This window comes from Hemiscyllium ocellatum, chromosome 19 (assembly GCF_020745735.1).
Source record: "Hemiscyllium ocellatum isolate sHemOce1 chromosome 19, sHemOce1.pat.X.cur, whole genome shotgun sequence".
Taxonomy (NCBI): domain Eukaryota; kingdom Metazoa; phylum Chordata; class Chondrichthyes; order Orectolobiformes; family Hemiscylliidae; genus Hemiscyllium; species Hemiscyllium ocellatum.
Window position 1 is genome coordinate 49,417,609 of NC_083419.1, and position 17,201 is coordinate 49,434,809.

General features: G+C 45.4%; 1 protein-coding gene across 3 annotated transcripts in view; it reads right to left on the minus strand.

The window, feature by feature from the left end:
* The window catches only part of LOC132824971 (FYVE, RhoGEF and PH domain-containing protein 4-like), a 249,282-nt gene that overhangs the window by 55,657 nt on the left and 176,424 nt on the right, over nucleotides 1-17,201 (minus strand). The gene's annotated exons all lie outside the window — the stretch shown is intronic.

Genomic DNA, 17,201 nt, shown 5'->3' on the forward strand with positions numbered 1-17,201 from the left:
TCATAAAGTAGTAGAGATGTACTGCACAGGAACAGACCCTTTGGTCCAACTCGTCCATGCCAACCAAATATCCTAAACTAATCTAGTCCTATTTGCTAGCACTTGGCCTGTATCCTTCTAACTCTTCCTATTCATACACCCATCTAGATGCCTTTCTCAATGCTGTAGTTGTATCAGCCTCCACCACTTAATTTAGACTCTAACAGATTATATGGATTGTTCTGGCCCTCCTCCTGCAATGGCAGTGGCACGATGGAACAGGATGACAACATTTGTTCTCTAAGCCCTGCCATTCCATCAATGACCTTGCTGCTGTCTCTCAATCAGCCAGCTAAAACTGCTGCTACTCACAGTGAAGTGATCTTGTCTGAGGCCAGGCTTCCTTGGGATTGTGCTGCTTGAGGTTATCCTGTACAGTCACCTGCAGTTTCCCCCAATGAAAGGCAACAGTCTTTCACCAGCTGTGCTGTAGCCACCGAAGTAACACTGTGCAGGAGCACAAGACTAGACAAGGGCACTCACAAGATAGACATTTTGTGAAGACACAAGGGAACGCACATGGGTGATTAGTGATTTTTGCACAGTATATTGAATACCTAGTTTTTGATTTTTTTTGTATTGTCAGCACGATACTATGAAGGTATGTAACACAGGGTTAGGAAGGAATGTGACAGGAGATTTTGGCTTTTGTTTAGTGAAACCATAGCTGAATGAGGCAACACAGATGTTTTCTCCTCCTCCTGGACAGCTCTCTGCCTCTCTGTTAGCAACAGCTGCGACCTCACAATGGCTAGGTGTGAAGAGTAAAGAAGATGACAGAATGCACCAAGAATTAGAATACATATTCTGCTGTGTACTGCAGGACTCCACCAGAGTGATTCAGCTAGCAGAACCATTGCTTCAAGACCTGACTGAACAGTTACAATGTTTTGTGCAGGAGACTTTGCAAGGAGTCAGGAATGAGGTTGGAATCCTCTCCACTTGCCTGGTTTTACATTAGATTAGATTAGATTACTTACAGTGTGGAAACAGGCCCTTCGGCCCAACAAGTCCACACCGACCTGCCAAAGCGCTACCCACCCATACCCCTACATTTAGCCCTTTACCTAACACTATGGGCAATTTAGCATGGCCAATTCACCTGACCTGCACATCTTTGGACTGTGGGAGGAAACCGGAGCACCCGGACAAAACCCACGCAGACACGGGGAGAATGTGCAAACTCCACACAGTCAGTCGCCTGAGTCGGGAATTGAACCCAGGTCTCTAGCGCTGTGAGGCAGCAATGCTAACCACTGTGCCACCATGCCGCCCACACGGTGTCCAGCTTCAACAACACTTGGTGACCCCTTAAAATATTGTCAGTGGGTCGGGCTGGGGATCTTCCTACTGCTGAATAATATTGAGCTTAGTGTCATTGACCGAGCAGTTAACTGGAATGTACTGATAGTGTAGTGATTGTAACAAGCTCAGCCAGGTGAGGATGAATTCCCTGACAGAGGCTGTTAACCTGGGACAATCAGGAAAGTCCTGGCTGACTGATATAAACCGGAGATTTAGGGGACTGACTCTATGCTGGCTGGTGCTATGGTCAGTGTATTACTGTTGGTTTCTCCTTCTCTTTTCTTTGGGAGGGGGAAACCTGATCACTGAACTAGCTGAATTATTTAGCCAGTTTGTTAACTGGCATTCCTTTTAGTGAGGACTGATTGTTAAATTCCTGATGGATATAAGGTGTTTCAGGTGTAACTCAGTTCTCATTGGGGGATTGTTGTTTCACTGGCTGGTTATAGCCTGTGTTACTTTTTTTTTGTCCTTTTCTCAAAAGTAAAATGTTAATTTTGTGGTAGGGCTTAGCCCTTGGACTCTAGTTTCCTTTGTTTTTTGTATGTGTCTTCATTTTATTTATATATTGGTGTTTGGACTGAGCCTTTGTGGGAGACATACATTTTACCAGAGGAGCTGTTCCTGTGGGGAGGCCTAGCTCTGGGACTGGGCCTCCTGAAGATTGAACACTTGTATGTGTGCTGGGAGGTGAGCACTTGCTGTATCCTGGAGTTTGGGAGAACTCCTTTCCTTCAGGAGTGGACCAAAGCCCTGTGAGTGAACTGCATCTGTACAAGTACTAAGTTCCTGTGAGTGGGCTGTGTTTCCCAAGGCTGAGCCAGCACGGCATGGAGACTGAACACCTGTGTGCTGCCTTCAGGAGTGGACTCTACCCTGGGTTGGGGACCCTGGTTTTTAATGGTGGACTCTGCAGTTTGGAGTGGATGCCATTTTGGACAATGCACCTCATAAACTGGAGTGGACTCCATTCCTGGGAATGGACTCTATATTTTTGAAGACCCTATATTTGGACTGTGTACCAGAAAGGACTCTGTTTTTTCATAATTAACTGTATTGTGTTTTGTTGGGTCTATCACCTGCACTGTCTTGTGTGTCCCTGGGTCTGGAAGATCTTGCTGGGAGGCTCATGGGTCATCCTGAAAGCTGTCACCCCAAGAGCTGGAGGGTGGGTAGGCCACCATGTTGCCAGTTGCTCTGAGAACCAGATGGTGAGTAAGCTGTTCAGCGCTGTCATCCTGAAGGGGTGATTGGCACAGGCTGTCTTAGAGGTGGTCGGAAGGTATCAGAGCAGCCGAGAGCCAGAAGGTGCGTAGGGGCAGGCTGACATCTGGAAGGCTTGTGGGCTATCCTGCATGCCGTAGTCTCTGGGGAAGGGGATGGGCTGTCCTCGGGGTGGCCCGAAGGTGTCAGGATAGCCCACTGGCTGGATGGTACATCTGGATGGCTGAGAGCCCAATGGTACGGAGAGCCAGAAGGCGGGTAGCTGTCCTCAGCACTGTCACCCTGGATGAGTACCAGGGCAGGCTGACCTAGAAGTGGTCGAAAGGTGTGTCAGGGTGGACCGAGAACTGGAAGGGGGCATGGGCTGGACCGAGAGCCAGAAGGTGCATAGGGACAGGCTGCCTTAATGGCTGGAAGGTGGGAGGGACAGGAGCTTGCTGGGTCTGCATTGTCTGCATTTTCCTATGTAACAGGATTGACTTATGTACAAATGTCATTGTTGATGTCTTTTCATATTTGAACCTACGATTTGGGGTTTGTCCTCATTTCCCTGTAAACTGGTTGAACAGTAGGGTTTGGGGCCTTGCTTTGCTGCTCTTCTCCCTTGTAAAATTGCTGCTGTATAAAGCTGTAAATGTTAACTTCTGTAAACTCTTTTGTAATTGTTGAATAAAATAAAAACGGGGAGAGAGTCAGTCCTCTAAACAGAAGACTCCATGCTGGCTGGTGCTACAGTCAGTGTGTTATTATTGGTTTCTGCTTTTTATTTTGGAAGAGGGAAACCTGATCACTGAACTGGCTGAATTATTTAGCCAGTTTGTTAACTTGCATTCCTTTTTAGTGAAGTCTGATTACTAAACTCCTGATGCAGTGTTTCAAATGAAACTCAGTTCTCATTAGGGGATTGTTGTTTCACTGGCTAGTTGTAGCCTGTGTTACTCTGACCTTTTCTCAAAAAGTAGAAGAGAAAAATGTTAATTTTTGTGCTAGGGCTTAGCCCTTGGACTCTAGTTTTCTTTGTTTTTTGTATGTATTCTCACTGTTTTTGGTGTTTGGACTGAGCCCTTGTGGAAGACAGACATTTTACCAGAGGAGCTGTTACAATGGGGAGGCCTAGCCCTGGGACTAGGCCTCTGAAGATTGAACATGTGTGTGTGTGCTGGGAGGTGAGCACTTGCTGTATCCTGGAATTTGGGAGAAGACCTTGCCTTTGGGAATGGACCAAATCCCCTGAGAGTTAACGGCACCTTTTTAAAATGTACTGTGTTCCCGTGAGTGGCCCTGGCTCTCCAAGGCTGGGTCTGGACTCCATAGAGACTGAACACCTGTGGGGTGTGCATTTGCTGCTTTCAGGTGTGGACTCTGCCCTTGGTTGCGGACTGTTTTTTTTTGGGAGTGGACTCTATTTCTGACAATGCACATTCTATACTGGAGTGGACTCTGTTCCTGGAAATGGACTCTACATTTTGAAGAAAACTGTCTGTGCTAATGAACTCTGGAATAGAAAGGACTCTGCTTGTTGGTAATTAACTGTCATATGGTTTGTTGTGGTTATCATCTGCACTGTCTGGGTCTGGCAGGCCTTGCTGTGACACTCATGCGTCATCCTGAAAGCTGTCGCCCAAGAGCCGGAGGATGGGTAGACCATCCTGTGAACCTTAAGGTTAGTATGCTGTCCCAAAAGCTGGAGGGTGGGTAGGCCACCGTGATGCCAGTCGCCCTGACAGCCAGGTGGTGGGTAGGCCATTCTGAACGCTGCCTTCCTGAGAAGGGGTAATCGGGATAGACTGTCCTAGTGGTGGTCAGAATGTGTCAGCAGAAGAGAGCCAGAAGGAGTGTAGGGGCAGGTTGAGATCCGGAAGACTTGTATGCTACCCTGCACACCGTCGTCCCAGGGAAGGGGATGGGCTGCCCTAAAGGGGGGCCAGGAGAGCCCCCTGGCCGCACGGCATATCGGAATGTTTGAGCCCAATGGTACATAGGGGCAGACAGAAAGCCAGAAGGCGGGTAGCCATCCTCAGTGCTGTCACCCTGGGCGGATACCAGGGAGGGCTGTCCTAGAGGTGGTTGAAAGGTGTCAGGGAACTGGAAGGGACATGGTGTGGACAGAGGGCTGGAAGGAGCATGGGGCAGGCTGCCTTAGAGTGGCTGGAAGGTGGGAGGGACGGGGGCTTGTATTGTCTTCTGTGCAAATGTCATTGTTGATCTCCTTACATGTTTGAAACTGGGATTCGTGGTTTGTCCTCGTTTCCCTGAAAACTGGTTGAACGGTAGGGTTTGGGGCTTAGCTGTGCTGCTCCTCTCCCGTGTAAAATTGCTGTTGTATACAGCTGTAAACGTTAATTGTTTTTCTGTAACCTTTTTTTGTAATTGTTTTAAAAAAAATTGCCAGAGGTTCTGCTCACACTCGGAGCTGGCTCTGAGCCACCTGGATTAGTGCCATGTGCATTAGTGCATTATGCCTGGGTAAATGCTGATTTGAGTAAAAAATGAGGTCTGCAGATGCTGGAGATCACAGCTGCAAATGTGTTGCTGGTCAAAGCACAGCAGGTTAGGCAGCATCTCAGGAATAGAGAATTCGACGTTTCGAGCATAAGCCCTTCATCAGGAATAAGAGAGAGAGCCAAGCAGGCTGAGATAAAAGGTAGGGAGGAGGGACTAGGGGGAGGGGCGATGGAGGTGGGATAGGTGGAAGGAGGTCAAGGTGAGGGTGATAGGCCGGAGTGGGGTGGGGGCGGAGAGGTCAGGAAGAGGATTGCAGGTTAGGAGGGCGGTGCTGAGTTGAGGGAACCGACTGAGACAAGGTGGGGGGAGGGGAAATGAGGAAGCTGGAGAAATCTGAATTCATACCTTGTGGTTGGAGGGTTCCCAGGCGGAAGATGAGGCGCTCCTCCTCCAGCCGTCGTGTAGTTGTGTTCTGCCGGTGGAGGAGTCCAAGGACCTGCATGTCCTCGGTGGAGTGGGAGGGGGAGTTAAAGTGTTGAGCCACGGGGTGATTGGGTTGGTTGGTTCGGGCGGCCCAGAGGTGTTCTCTGAAGCGTTCCGCAAGTAAGCGGCCTGTCTCATTTGGTTAATGGTTGAGGGGGGGTGGAAAGAACAAGAGTAATGGGGTTTTGCTCACTCTGGGGAAGCTGGATCAGTGTCCAGTGCTATGCACCTATAAATAAAGGGTGGCTTGGTCACTCTTTACCAGCCTCTGGAGTTATTTCAGTGGGGATGGAGGGGGGAACAAAAACTCTTGTAGAATTTCGCTCACGACAGTCATCTTTGAGTTAGAGTAAGCATTTCTTCCATCATGCCATTATTTGGGCAGCTTGACTCGTTCAATCCTACCATTGAAGACTGGGCCCAGTATGTGGAAAGAATGTGTATTTTTTTTTTCTGGACAAATGACATTGAGGCTGAGGTAAAGCAGTGAGTAATTTCCTGGCAGCTTGTGGACCCACAGCTTTTTCAGTTATTAGCAGCCTAATCTTTCCTGAGGGATCAGAATTGAAATCTTTCTGAACTCCGTGAGACCAGATCACTGCAGAAGACAGTGCTTTATTATGGAAAGCAAGGGTGATTGTTCCAAGCAATGGTTGCTGCCAGATACTTGCTGAATCCTACCGGAGTCATCCAGGGGTGTCCACAATGAAGATGTTGACGAGAGGTTATGTCAGGTGGCCAGGATTGGATGCAGACAGCCATATTAGTGGGACCACGCCAACAAGGACAAAGATTACTGCCAGCAGCTCCTCCACATTTTGTGGGAATGGCTGGGTAAATCCTGAACTTGGTTGTACATAAACTCTGCCTTTCATGGGCTCAACATTCTTTAGTCATTGTGGAGTTGAGGTGAAATGGCATCAGGAATGCCAATGCCAAACACTAAGCTCCTCCTAAGCAAGAGATACAGTTTACCTTCAGGAGATGACATTTGGTGCCATAACCATGGGAATGCCCCTGCATGGGTAGGAGGTATGGTCAACATAAGGTCAGGTTCTGTGATGTACAAAGTCCGGTGAGGTGGTCCTGAACAAGCACATCGACCACATGAAAGCTACAAACCCCAAAACTGGGCTGGAGCAAAACATACATGGCCCTTCAGAACAGCCAGAAAGACTGTCAGTACCCATCGACTCTTTCCCCTCCGTCTAGCATCAAAGAAATCTGAGTCTGACATGAACATGGCCTTCCTGCCATTACCGCCTGAAGAAGGGGATGAACTTCTTCTGATCCGCTCTGGATACAAGAGGTGGGCTACAGTCAGGTATGTGCTGCCTGTAGCTGAGGCTGACTTGGAGAAACCGGACCTGGTGCAAGAATGCCCCAGGACCGGCTACAAGAGAAAGAACAGGTCTATGCTCCCTGACTTAAATGGGAAAGGATGTGGTGATTGGAACGAAGTCAGCCAAGTGGACTCTTGAAATATGAGTTTCCTGATTGGGGCTGTTAACCTGGTCCCATCAGGAAGATATAAATGGGAGTGTCAGAGGTTCTGCTCACTCTTGAGAGCTGGCTCTGAGGAAGCTGGACCAGAGTCAAGTACTATGCATGTGTATGTAAAGGCTGACTTGGTGACAGGATTCCAGCTTCAATATCATAGCAACAAAACATCGAGGAAACAACACTGGGATTTTTGAGCACCAGTTCTAATGAGCTGTTGTCTTGGTATAAAAATGAATTTCACAATGGTGAATAGGTACCATGGAATTCCCTTTTTTATGGTCAATAAGATTTCACTAATAACCTGTTTTTTTTATTCTAAATTTCAGCTGTTTTCCTCGTTATGTTGTAGCTATGGAAGGAAGTGAAAACTAAACAAAACTAAACAAAAAACTGAAAGAACTGCAAATGCTTGAAATTAGAAACAAAAACAAATTACTGGAAAAGATCAGTGCTGTGCTTTTCCAGCAATTTGTTTTTGCTCAAAAATAAACTGAGGTTGCATTTTGTTTTGTACTTGTACCCAAATTATTGTTACGAACAACAATCTGTTTGAGACTTGGCGGTTGCTAATTGTTTTTGTTTGTAGCAAGCTGCCTGGTTCTCAGGTCAACTCCATACAACCCTGTCATGGTAGGCACTGCAAGACATGTCAGAGTGTGGACATAGATACCACCATTACGTGTGGGGACACCTCCCACCTTGTACATGGCAGGTACTTATGTGACTCAGACAACGTTGCAGGCAAGGATACCCGGAGGCATGGTACACTGGGGAAACCGAGCAAAGGCTACGACAATGGATGAATGGGCACCACATAACAGACAAGAGGGGAACACTTCAGTGGTACAGGACATTCCGCTTCGGACCTTCAGGTGACCATCCTCCAAGATGGACTGCGGGACAGGCAGCAGAGAAAAGTGGCCGAACAGAGGCTGATAGCTAAGTTCAGTACCCATAGGGAGTGCCTCAGCCTTGGGGACCTTGGGTTCATGTCACATTACAGGTAACCACTATTGCACTATACATACACAGATACTCCTACGCTCGTGTGCACACAGACACCCACACGCTCACACATGCACCCCCTCACCGACTTAAGACACTCTGCACTCAATACACACATACACTTTTTCTCTCACGCTCAACCCCCAACCTAGACGGACACATGCAGACAGACAAAGACCCACATGTGCACCCACATTTTGTGGGGTGAATTTGTACTTGCAGGGTTACATTGTACTTTGTGCAAAAACTACACAAATTTATGTAAAACTCTTGTTATGTCACTTTTTTTAGATTTAGAATCAATCGAAACATCATGGCATAGACAGAGAACACGGGGCCAACACCTTCAACATATTGTCTAGCTATCACCATTGTTAACAGCTAACCTGAGAATACAACCTTTTTTTTTAAAAAACGGTTTTGTGATTTACACATGAAAGAAGTGAAACTGTCACTGTATTCAATGTATAATTTTTTTGCTATAAATTCTGTATTAGTGGAGGGCTCAATCCTATCACCTGATTAAGGAGCATCGCTCTGAAAGCTATGCTTCCAATTAAACGTGTTGGACTATAACCTGGTGTTGTGATTTTTTAAAATGTACACCCCAGTCCAACACTGGCATCTCCAAATCATGCAGCAAAAAACATATTGAACAATACTGCACCTAACTGCTAAGACTAAGGACATTTTGTTTTGTGTTTCAAAGCCTGTAAATGAAAGAATGCCAGCAGGAGTGGCTGATTTTCTTTGGCTCCGTATTGGGACTTCAGGCACCTGTACTTCACAATTCCTCATGGCAACCAGAAACCACCCCTACTTAAAAGGGGACCCAACTCCAGTAAAGTTGCAAGGCAATTTGTACATCCTTCATTGTAATGGAGTTGGTAAGGGAGGGACTGTCTTATGTAGACTGATTACCCCCCATCCTTATCCTGCACGGAAGTTGCTTCAACTGGGAATGGGGCAACAATGCTGCAATCATGTCCCACCCCACATTTTTTAATTGTTTCCAAGATGGCATTACTTGATGAAAATCTGGTTTCAATTTATGGTTTTTTGTGTTTTTCCATACATTTTAATGTATATGTTTTGTTTGTAATTCAAATGATGATGTAATAATGCTGCTCTTGCAAAATCACACTATTCCCCAGTTGAAAATTTCAGTTACAGGAAGTAAGTAAACTGGGTTGCAATAACTGACCAAATTATAATATTTAAGAGAGAACCTAAACTTAAATATTTAAACTACACTAGTTCTCTTTTTCCACTACGCTTAAAATAAAAATGCAGCACAGAATATGCACTGAAAAACATTTTTTGTTAACTTGCATCTTAGACAATAGAGAATAGATGCAGGAGTAGGCCATTCAGCCCTTTGAGCCTGCACCGCCATTCAATATGATCATGACTGATCATTCCTAATTAGTATCCTCTTCCTGCCTTATCTCCATGTTTCCTGCTGTCAGAGTGTCCAATCCTTTAATAGTCTTATATGTCTCAGTCAGATCCCCTCTCCATCTTCTAAGCTCAAGGGTATACAAGCCCAGTCGCTCCAGTCTTTCAGTGTAAGGTAATCCCGCCATTCCAGGAATTGACCTCGGAATTGACCTCGTGAACCGACAGTGCACTCCCTCAATAGCCAGAATGTCTTCCCTCAAATTTGGAGACCAGAACTGCACACAGTACTCCAAGTGTGGTCTCACCAGGGCCCTGTACAGCTGCAGAAGGACCTCTTTGCTTCTATATTCAATTGCTCTTGTTATGAAGGCCAGCATGCTATTAGCCGCCTGCTGTACCTGTATGCTTGCCTTCATTGACTGGTGTACAAGAACACCCAGATCTCTCTGTACTGCTCCTTTTACCTAAGTTGATTCCATTGAGGTAGTAATCTGCCTTCCTGTTCTTGCCACCAAAGTGGATAACTGTACATTTATCCACATTAAACTGCATCTACCATGCATCTGCCCACTCACCTAACTTGTCCAGGTCACCCTGTAATCTCCTGACATCCTCATCACATTTCACCCTGCCACCCAGCGTTGTATCATCAGCAAATTTGCTAATGTTATTGCTGATACCATCTTCCATATCATTAACATATATTGTAAAAAGCTGCGGTCCCAGCACGGATCCCTGCGGTACCCCACTGGTCACTGCCTGCCATTCCGAAATGGAGCTGTTTATCACTACTCTTTGTTTCCTATCAGCCAACCAATTTTCAATCCAATCTAGTACTTTGCCCCCAATATCATGCGCCCTAGTTTTACTCCCTAACCTCCTGTGTGGGACTTTATCAAAGGCTTTCTGAAAGTCCAGGTACACTACATCTACTGGATCTCCTTTGCCCATCTTCAGAGTTATTTCCTCAAAAAATTCAAGAATATGAGTCAAGCATGATTTCCCCTTCATAAATCCATGCTGACTCTGTCCTATCCTGTTACTATTATCCAGATCTGCTGTAATTTCATCCTTTTATAATAGACTCCAGCATCTTTCCCACCACTGAGGTCAGACTAACTGGTCTATAATTTCCTGCTTTCTCTCTCCCACCTTTCTTAAAAAGTGGTATAACATTAGCCACCCTCCAATCCTCAGGAACCGACCCCGAATCTATCGAATTCTGAAAAATAATCACCACCGCATCCACGATTTCCCGAGCCACCTCCTTCAGTACCCTGGGATGTAGACCATCAGGCCCCGGAGACTTATCAACCTTCAGACCCAACAGTCTCTCCAACACCAAATCCTGGCAAATATAGATTCCCTTAAGTTCAGGTCCTTCAGCCACTGTTACCTCAGGGAGATTGCTTGTGTCTTCCCCAGTGAACACAGATCTGAAGTACCCATTTAATTCTTCTGCCATTTCTTTGTTCCCCGTAATATATTCCCCTGTTTCTGTCTTCAAGGGCCCAATTTTAGTCATAACTATTTTTTTGCTTTGCACATACTTAAAAAAGCTTTTACTATCCTCCTTTATATTTTTGGCCAGTTTACCTTCGTACCTCATTTTTCCTCTGCGTATTTCCTTCTTAGTAATCCTCTGTTGTTCTTTAAAAGCTTCCCAGCCCTCAGTTTTCCCACTTATCTTTGCTATGTTATACTTTTTCTCTTTTAACTTTATATGTTTCTTAACTTCCCTCGTCAGCCACGGCAGCCCATGCCACCTCCTGGGATCTTTCTTCCTTTTAGGAATGAACTGATCCTGCAACTTCTGCATTATACACAGAAATATCCGCCATTGTTCCTCCACTGTCATCCCTGCTAGGGTATTGCACCATTCAACTTTGGCCAGCTCCTCCCTCATAGCTCCATAGTTCCCTTTATTCAACAGAAGTACTGTCAGTTCCGACTGTACCCTCTCCCTCTCAAATTGCAGATTGAAGCTTAATGTATATGGTCACTACTTCCCAATGACTCCTTCACTTCGAGGTCTCTGACCAATTCTGGTTCGTTACACAATACCAGATCCAGAATTGCCTTTTCCCTGGTCGGCTCCAACACCAGCTGCTCTAAGAATCCATCTCTGAGGTACTCCACAAAGTCTCTTTCTTGAGGTCCAATACCATCCTGATTCTCCCAGTCTACCTGCATGTTAAAATCCCCCATAACAACTGTAGTAACATCTTTGCGACAGGCCAATTTCAGCTCCTGATTCAACTTACATCTGACATCCAGACTACTGTTTGGGGACCTGTAGATGACTCCCAAGAGGGTTTTTTTACCCTTAGTATTTCGCATCTCTATCCACACTGACTCTACATCCCCTGACTCTAGGTCCCCCCGCGCAAGGGACTGAATATCCTCCCTTACCAACAAGGCCATCCCACTCCCTCTGCCTGTCAGTCTGTCCATACGATAGCACGTGTAGCCTTGAATATTCGTTTCCCAGGCCATCTCCACTTGAAGCCATGTCTCAGTTATCCCCACAATATCGTATCTGCCAATTTCCAAAGGAGCCTCAAAGCTCATCCATCTTATGTCTAAAGCTTCAAAAGCCTCAAAAGTGGATCTTTGAGATAAAGAAGGAACAATACCTAGGAGAATAGATGCCACCAAGAGAGTTCTGATGATTGGTGTTGATACTCTTGGTTTTAAAATTTCATTGTAAATCGATAAGACTGAAATCCAATTTTAAATTGAGTAGGAAGATAAAAATGGCTGAGTGCCCTTAAGGAGCAACTCGATATACTGAGGCCAATCTGTATCAGATGAAATTTGCTGTTGGTAGGTGTTAAGTATTGCACATACAGGTAGTTCTTTTATAAGGTGATGGTTGCGTTCTTTTGCAATCCCACATTATTTAAAAAATCGCCCTTTAGAATCAGCATTTAAACTGTTGACGATGTAATTGCGCTACTGCTAACACACGTTTTAAAAGCTCATGTTTTAGAAAGTGTCCTCAATCACATTACAACAAATTTGTGTTAACGAAACACACGTTATAGCAGAACAACCTGTACATACTTCTTGAGAGGTGAGTGTTAGGAGAGAATGCCATGAGAGATTTGAGGCTATTGATTTTCAATGCTTAAATGATTCCATAGCTTTTACCTCCAGCAATTTACCCAAAATCTTTCAACAAAGGATTCTGGGTAATCCAAGATGGAGGACGGGAAAAGTTTCTGGCTGTAAGAGCTGCTCCTTTTTTTTGAGGTATTTTAGGTGTTGGAGGTGATTTCCTTGAATTCCAGGAGCAGCAGTTATTGTCTTTTATGCTGTTGCATTGTTTTGGAACTTTGGGAAAAAAAGTCAAAATAACAGCAGTTTAAAAGGGAGAAGAGCAGACAAAGGAAGCACATGGTGAGGACAGTGCAGGAGAGAGAAAGAGAACCTGCAGTTACCACCTTTGCTGTTTGAATTTGTATATCGCTGGACATCGGAGTGCATCTGGGAAAATTAACAAACAGTGAAATTCACAACTAATCTTGGAGGAACTGTTGGGCGAAGTTCACAGCACAGAATCAGATAAGTTAATTGTTGTTTTAAGTCTGTCCAAGAGAAAGGCTGCAGTAGTGGGTACAGTGGGTTCTTTCTTGATTACATGTTTTTGGAGATCAGTCTCTTGATTAAACTTAAAATATAAGCCATAGCTATTAATTTAACCTGGGGCAGTGTTTGTCGAGGAATAAGACGGTATTATTTTCTGGGTCTGTAGATTGTGAAGGAGCAAAAATGGCCTTTGCAGTGATATGTACTTGTCAGATGTGGGAGTTTAAAGAGAGTTTAAGGGTTACTGCGGATTATATCTGCCATAAATGCTGTTGGATGCGAATCTTATCAGATCGAGTGGATCGGTTGGAGAGACAAACAGAAGCGATGAAGAATTTGCAACAGCAACAGTATGTGATGGATGGCAGTTATAGGAAGGGGGAAAAGTCTCAGATACAGTCACATAGATGGGTTAACTCCAGGAAGGGTGAGAGAGGTCGGCACCTAGAGCAGGAGTCTTTTGTGGTTATACCCATTTCAAACAGGATGCTGTTTTGGAAAATGTAGGGGGTGATGGATTCTCAGGGGAACATAGCACAAACAGCCATGTTTCTGGTATTGAGACTGGCTATAATGCAACAAGGGGTACGTCGGCTTTCAAGAGATCAATTGTGTTAGGGGATTCTGTAGTCAGAGGTACAGACAGACATTCTGTGGCCAGCAGAGAAAAGACAGAATGGTGTGTTGTTTCCCCGGTGCCAGGATCAAGGATGTCTCAGAGAGGGTGCAGAATGTTCTCACGGGGGGAGAGGGGCCAGCAGGAGGTTATTGTCCACACTGGAACCAACGACATTGGAAAGGAAAAGGTTGAGATTCTGAAGGGAGATTACAGAGAGTTAGGCAGAAATTTAAAAAGGAGGTCCTCAAGAGTAGTAATATCTCGATTTCTCCCAGTGCTCCGAGCTAGTGAGGGCAGGAATAGGAGATTAGAGCAGATGAATGCATGGATGAGGAGCTGGTGTATGGAAGAAGGATTCACATTTGTGGATCATTGGAATCTCTTCTGGGGTAGAAGAGACCTGTACAAGAAAGACAGATTGCACCTGAATTGGAAGGGAACTAATATACTGGTAGGGAGATTTGCGAGAACTGCTTGGGAGGATTTAAACTGGTAAGGTTGGGGGGGGGGGGGCGTTGGGACTCAGGGGGATAGTGAGGAAAGAGATCGATCTGAGACGGGTACAGCTGAGAACAGAGGTGAGTCAAACAGTCAGAGCAGGCAGGGGCAAGGTAGGACTAATGAATTAAACAGCATTTATTTCAATGCAAGGGGCCTAACAGAGAAGGCAGGTGAACTCAGGGCATGGTTAGGAACATGGGACTGGGATATCATAGCGATTACAGAAACATGGCTCAGGGATGGGCAGGACTGGCAGCTTAATGTTCCACAATTCAAATGCTACAGGAAGGATAGAAAGGGAGGCAAGAGAGGAGGCGGTGTGGTATATTCCCAGAAATACATCCAGGGAATTAATTGGGTGGAACTGAGAAATAAGAAAGGGATGATCGCCTTATTGGGATTGTATTATAGATCTCCTAATAGTCAGAGGAAAATTGAGAAACAAACTTGTAAGGAGATCTCAGCTATCCGTAAGAATAATAGGGTAGTTATGGTGGGGGATTTTAATTTTCCAAACATTGACTGGGACTTCCATAGTGTTAAAGGTTTAGATGGAGAGGAATTTCTTAAGTGTGTACAAGACAATTTTCTGATTCAGTGTGTGGATGTACTTACTAGAGAAGGTGCAAGACTTGGCCTACTCTTTGGAAATAAGGCTGGGCAGGTGACTGAAGTGTCAGTGGGGGAGCACTTTGGGGCCAGCGACCATAATTCTATTCGTTTTAAAATAGTGATGGAAAAGGATAGGCCAGATCTAAAAGTTGAAGTTCTAAATTGGAGAAAGGCCAATTTTGACGGTATTAGGCAAGAACTTTCAAAAGTTGATTGGAGGCAGATGTTCACAGGTACTTCTTGCCATTAGACTTATATTTGTCTTTTGCTGATTTAACCTATACCTCTTGTTCCTAGATGAGAAGTATTTATCCTATCTCACAGCTTTTAACCATCAGATATTTCAAAGTACTTTATGGCCAATAATATACTTTGGAATAGTTGCCGCTGTCATAGGAAGAGTGTGCAAGCATCTAGAAATAATGGACAGTATCCTCAATGGTATCCACTTGTTTTTGGAATTATTCATGATTTTCCATCTCTACCTTCCCAACTGTTAGAATGAAGTACTGACCACTGAAGAGAATGGCATGGTAGCTCACTGGTTAGCACTGCAGCCTTACAGTGCCAGGGACCCAGGTTCGATTCTGATGCAACTGTCTGTGGAGTTTGCACATTCTCCCTATGTTTGCGTAAGTTTTCTCCCACAGTCCAAAGATGTGTAGGTTAGTTGGATTAGCCATGGGATATGAGGGGTTACGGGGGTATGATAGGTGGCTGGTTCTGGGTGGGATGCTCTTCGGAGGTTCAGTGTGGACTCAATGAGCTGAATGGCCTGCTTCCACACTGTAAGTATGAAAAACAAACTTTCGACAATGGGAAAGGTGGTGGGGCAATCTGAGTATTCCCAGCTGCAGGACAGCTTTTCCACCTCAAAGGCAGCCTGACTGACAGACAGGTTGCATTTCTAATTGAACAAGAAACATTGAGAAGATTCAACAGGACCCAGCAGGACCTTCCATTTACCAGAATGTAATCGTGTTGGAGATTAGAGCTGAAAAATGTGTTGCTGGAAAAGCGCAGCAGGTCAGGCAACATTCAAGGAGCAGGAGAATCACGTTTCGGGCATAAGCCCTTCTTCAGGAATGAGGAGTATGTGCTGAGCAGGCTAAGATAAAAGGTAGGGAGGAGGGACTAGGGGGAGGGGCGTTTGGAATGCGATAGGTGGAAGGAGGTCAAAGTGAGGGTGATAGGCTGGAGAGGGGGTGGGGACAGAGAGGTCGGGAAGAAGATGGCAGGTCAAGAAGGCGGTGCTGAGTCCGAGGGTTGGGACTGAGATATGGTGGGGGGAGGGGAAATGAGGAAGCTGGAGAAATCTGCATTCATCCCTTGTGGTTGGAGGGTTCCTAGGCGGAAGGTGAGGCGCTCTTCCTCCAGGCGTCCTGTTGCCATGGTCTGGCGATGGAGGAGGCCAAGGACCTGCATGTCCTTGGCAAAGTGGGAGGGGGAGTTGAAGTGTTGAGCCACGGGATGGTTGGGTTGGTTGATGCGGGTGTCCCAGAGGTGTTCTCTGAAACGTTCCGCAAGTAGACGGCCTGTCTCCCAATGTAGAGGAAATTAGAGTCCTACATTGTCAAAGGTCCAAGGGGGTTGTGTGGCGGAGGGTAGGGGGGTGGAATTGTGTTCCCTAAAAGCTGCTCAGTGATGCATTAACCCTGAAATCTCCATGGAGGTTGCACACTAGTTGGTCCCCACAAATTACTGCTCATGAACTGCTGCTGGAGAGATGTATTGGATCTGGGCACCTAAAATAAAAGATTTGTGTGCTCTGAGTATAGTTTGGAGGGAATATTGATGGGGGAATAAGGTTTGGGGCCTGGGAAATCAGTGGCTGGAGTAGGATTCTTTGAATACCTCAGTTGACCTTGTTTTCCTTTAGCTTACAGATTTTCTAAACCCGTGTTCCATTTCTACTGTTTAAATTGCCAACCTGCCACCTGGAAGTAAAAATCAAAGCGGGTGGGTTGGGTTTTGGGATTACATTTTTAATACTTTAATCTTCCATCCTGTGCTGTTCTGTTCTATGTCTATCCAGCCTCAAACCTGTGCATTTTCATAGTTAAAATCCTGCTTTTTTTTCTGTGTTAAAGTTGTGCTGCAGCTGAATCTGCACTGCGGCACTGTGATACTTGTGTAACAGAAATTCAGATATGATTTATGTACTTGAAGTATTCTGGGCCCAGGAAGTGCAATTGCTTTCACCCTTTTCTCTCCTTTATAGCTGAAGTACATGTGCTTATATAAGCAGTTTGCAGTAGTTAACTGAGGAGTCAAGAATACTCTGGGGCAATGGCTCTAAGACGGATCCAGGACTTGATCCCCTGATCATCCAGGAACAGCCTGGTTGAGGATTTAAGAGGGAGGAGCTAACCTGGTAGTGTTTCAGGAGGAATTCACACATTTATAATGCAGTCAGAAAGCTGGAAATGTCTCCACCTAGTCACTGTTTTAATCCATCCACACAATGCTCATC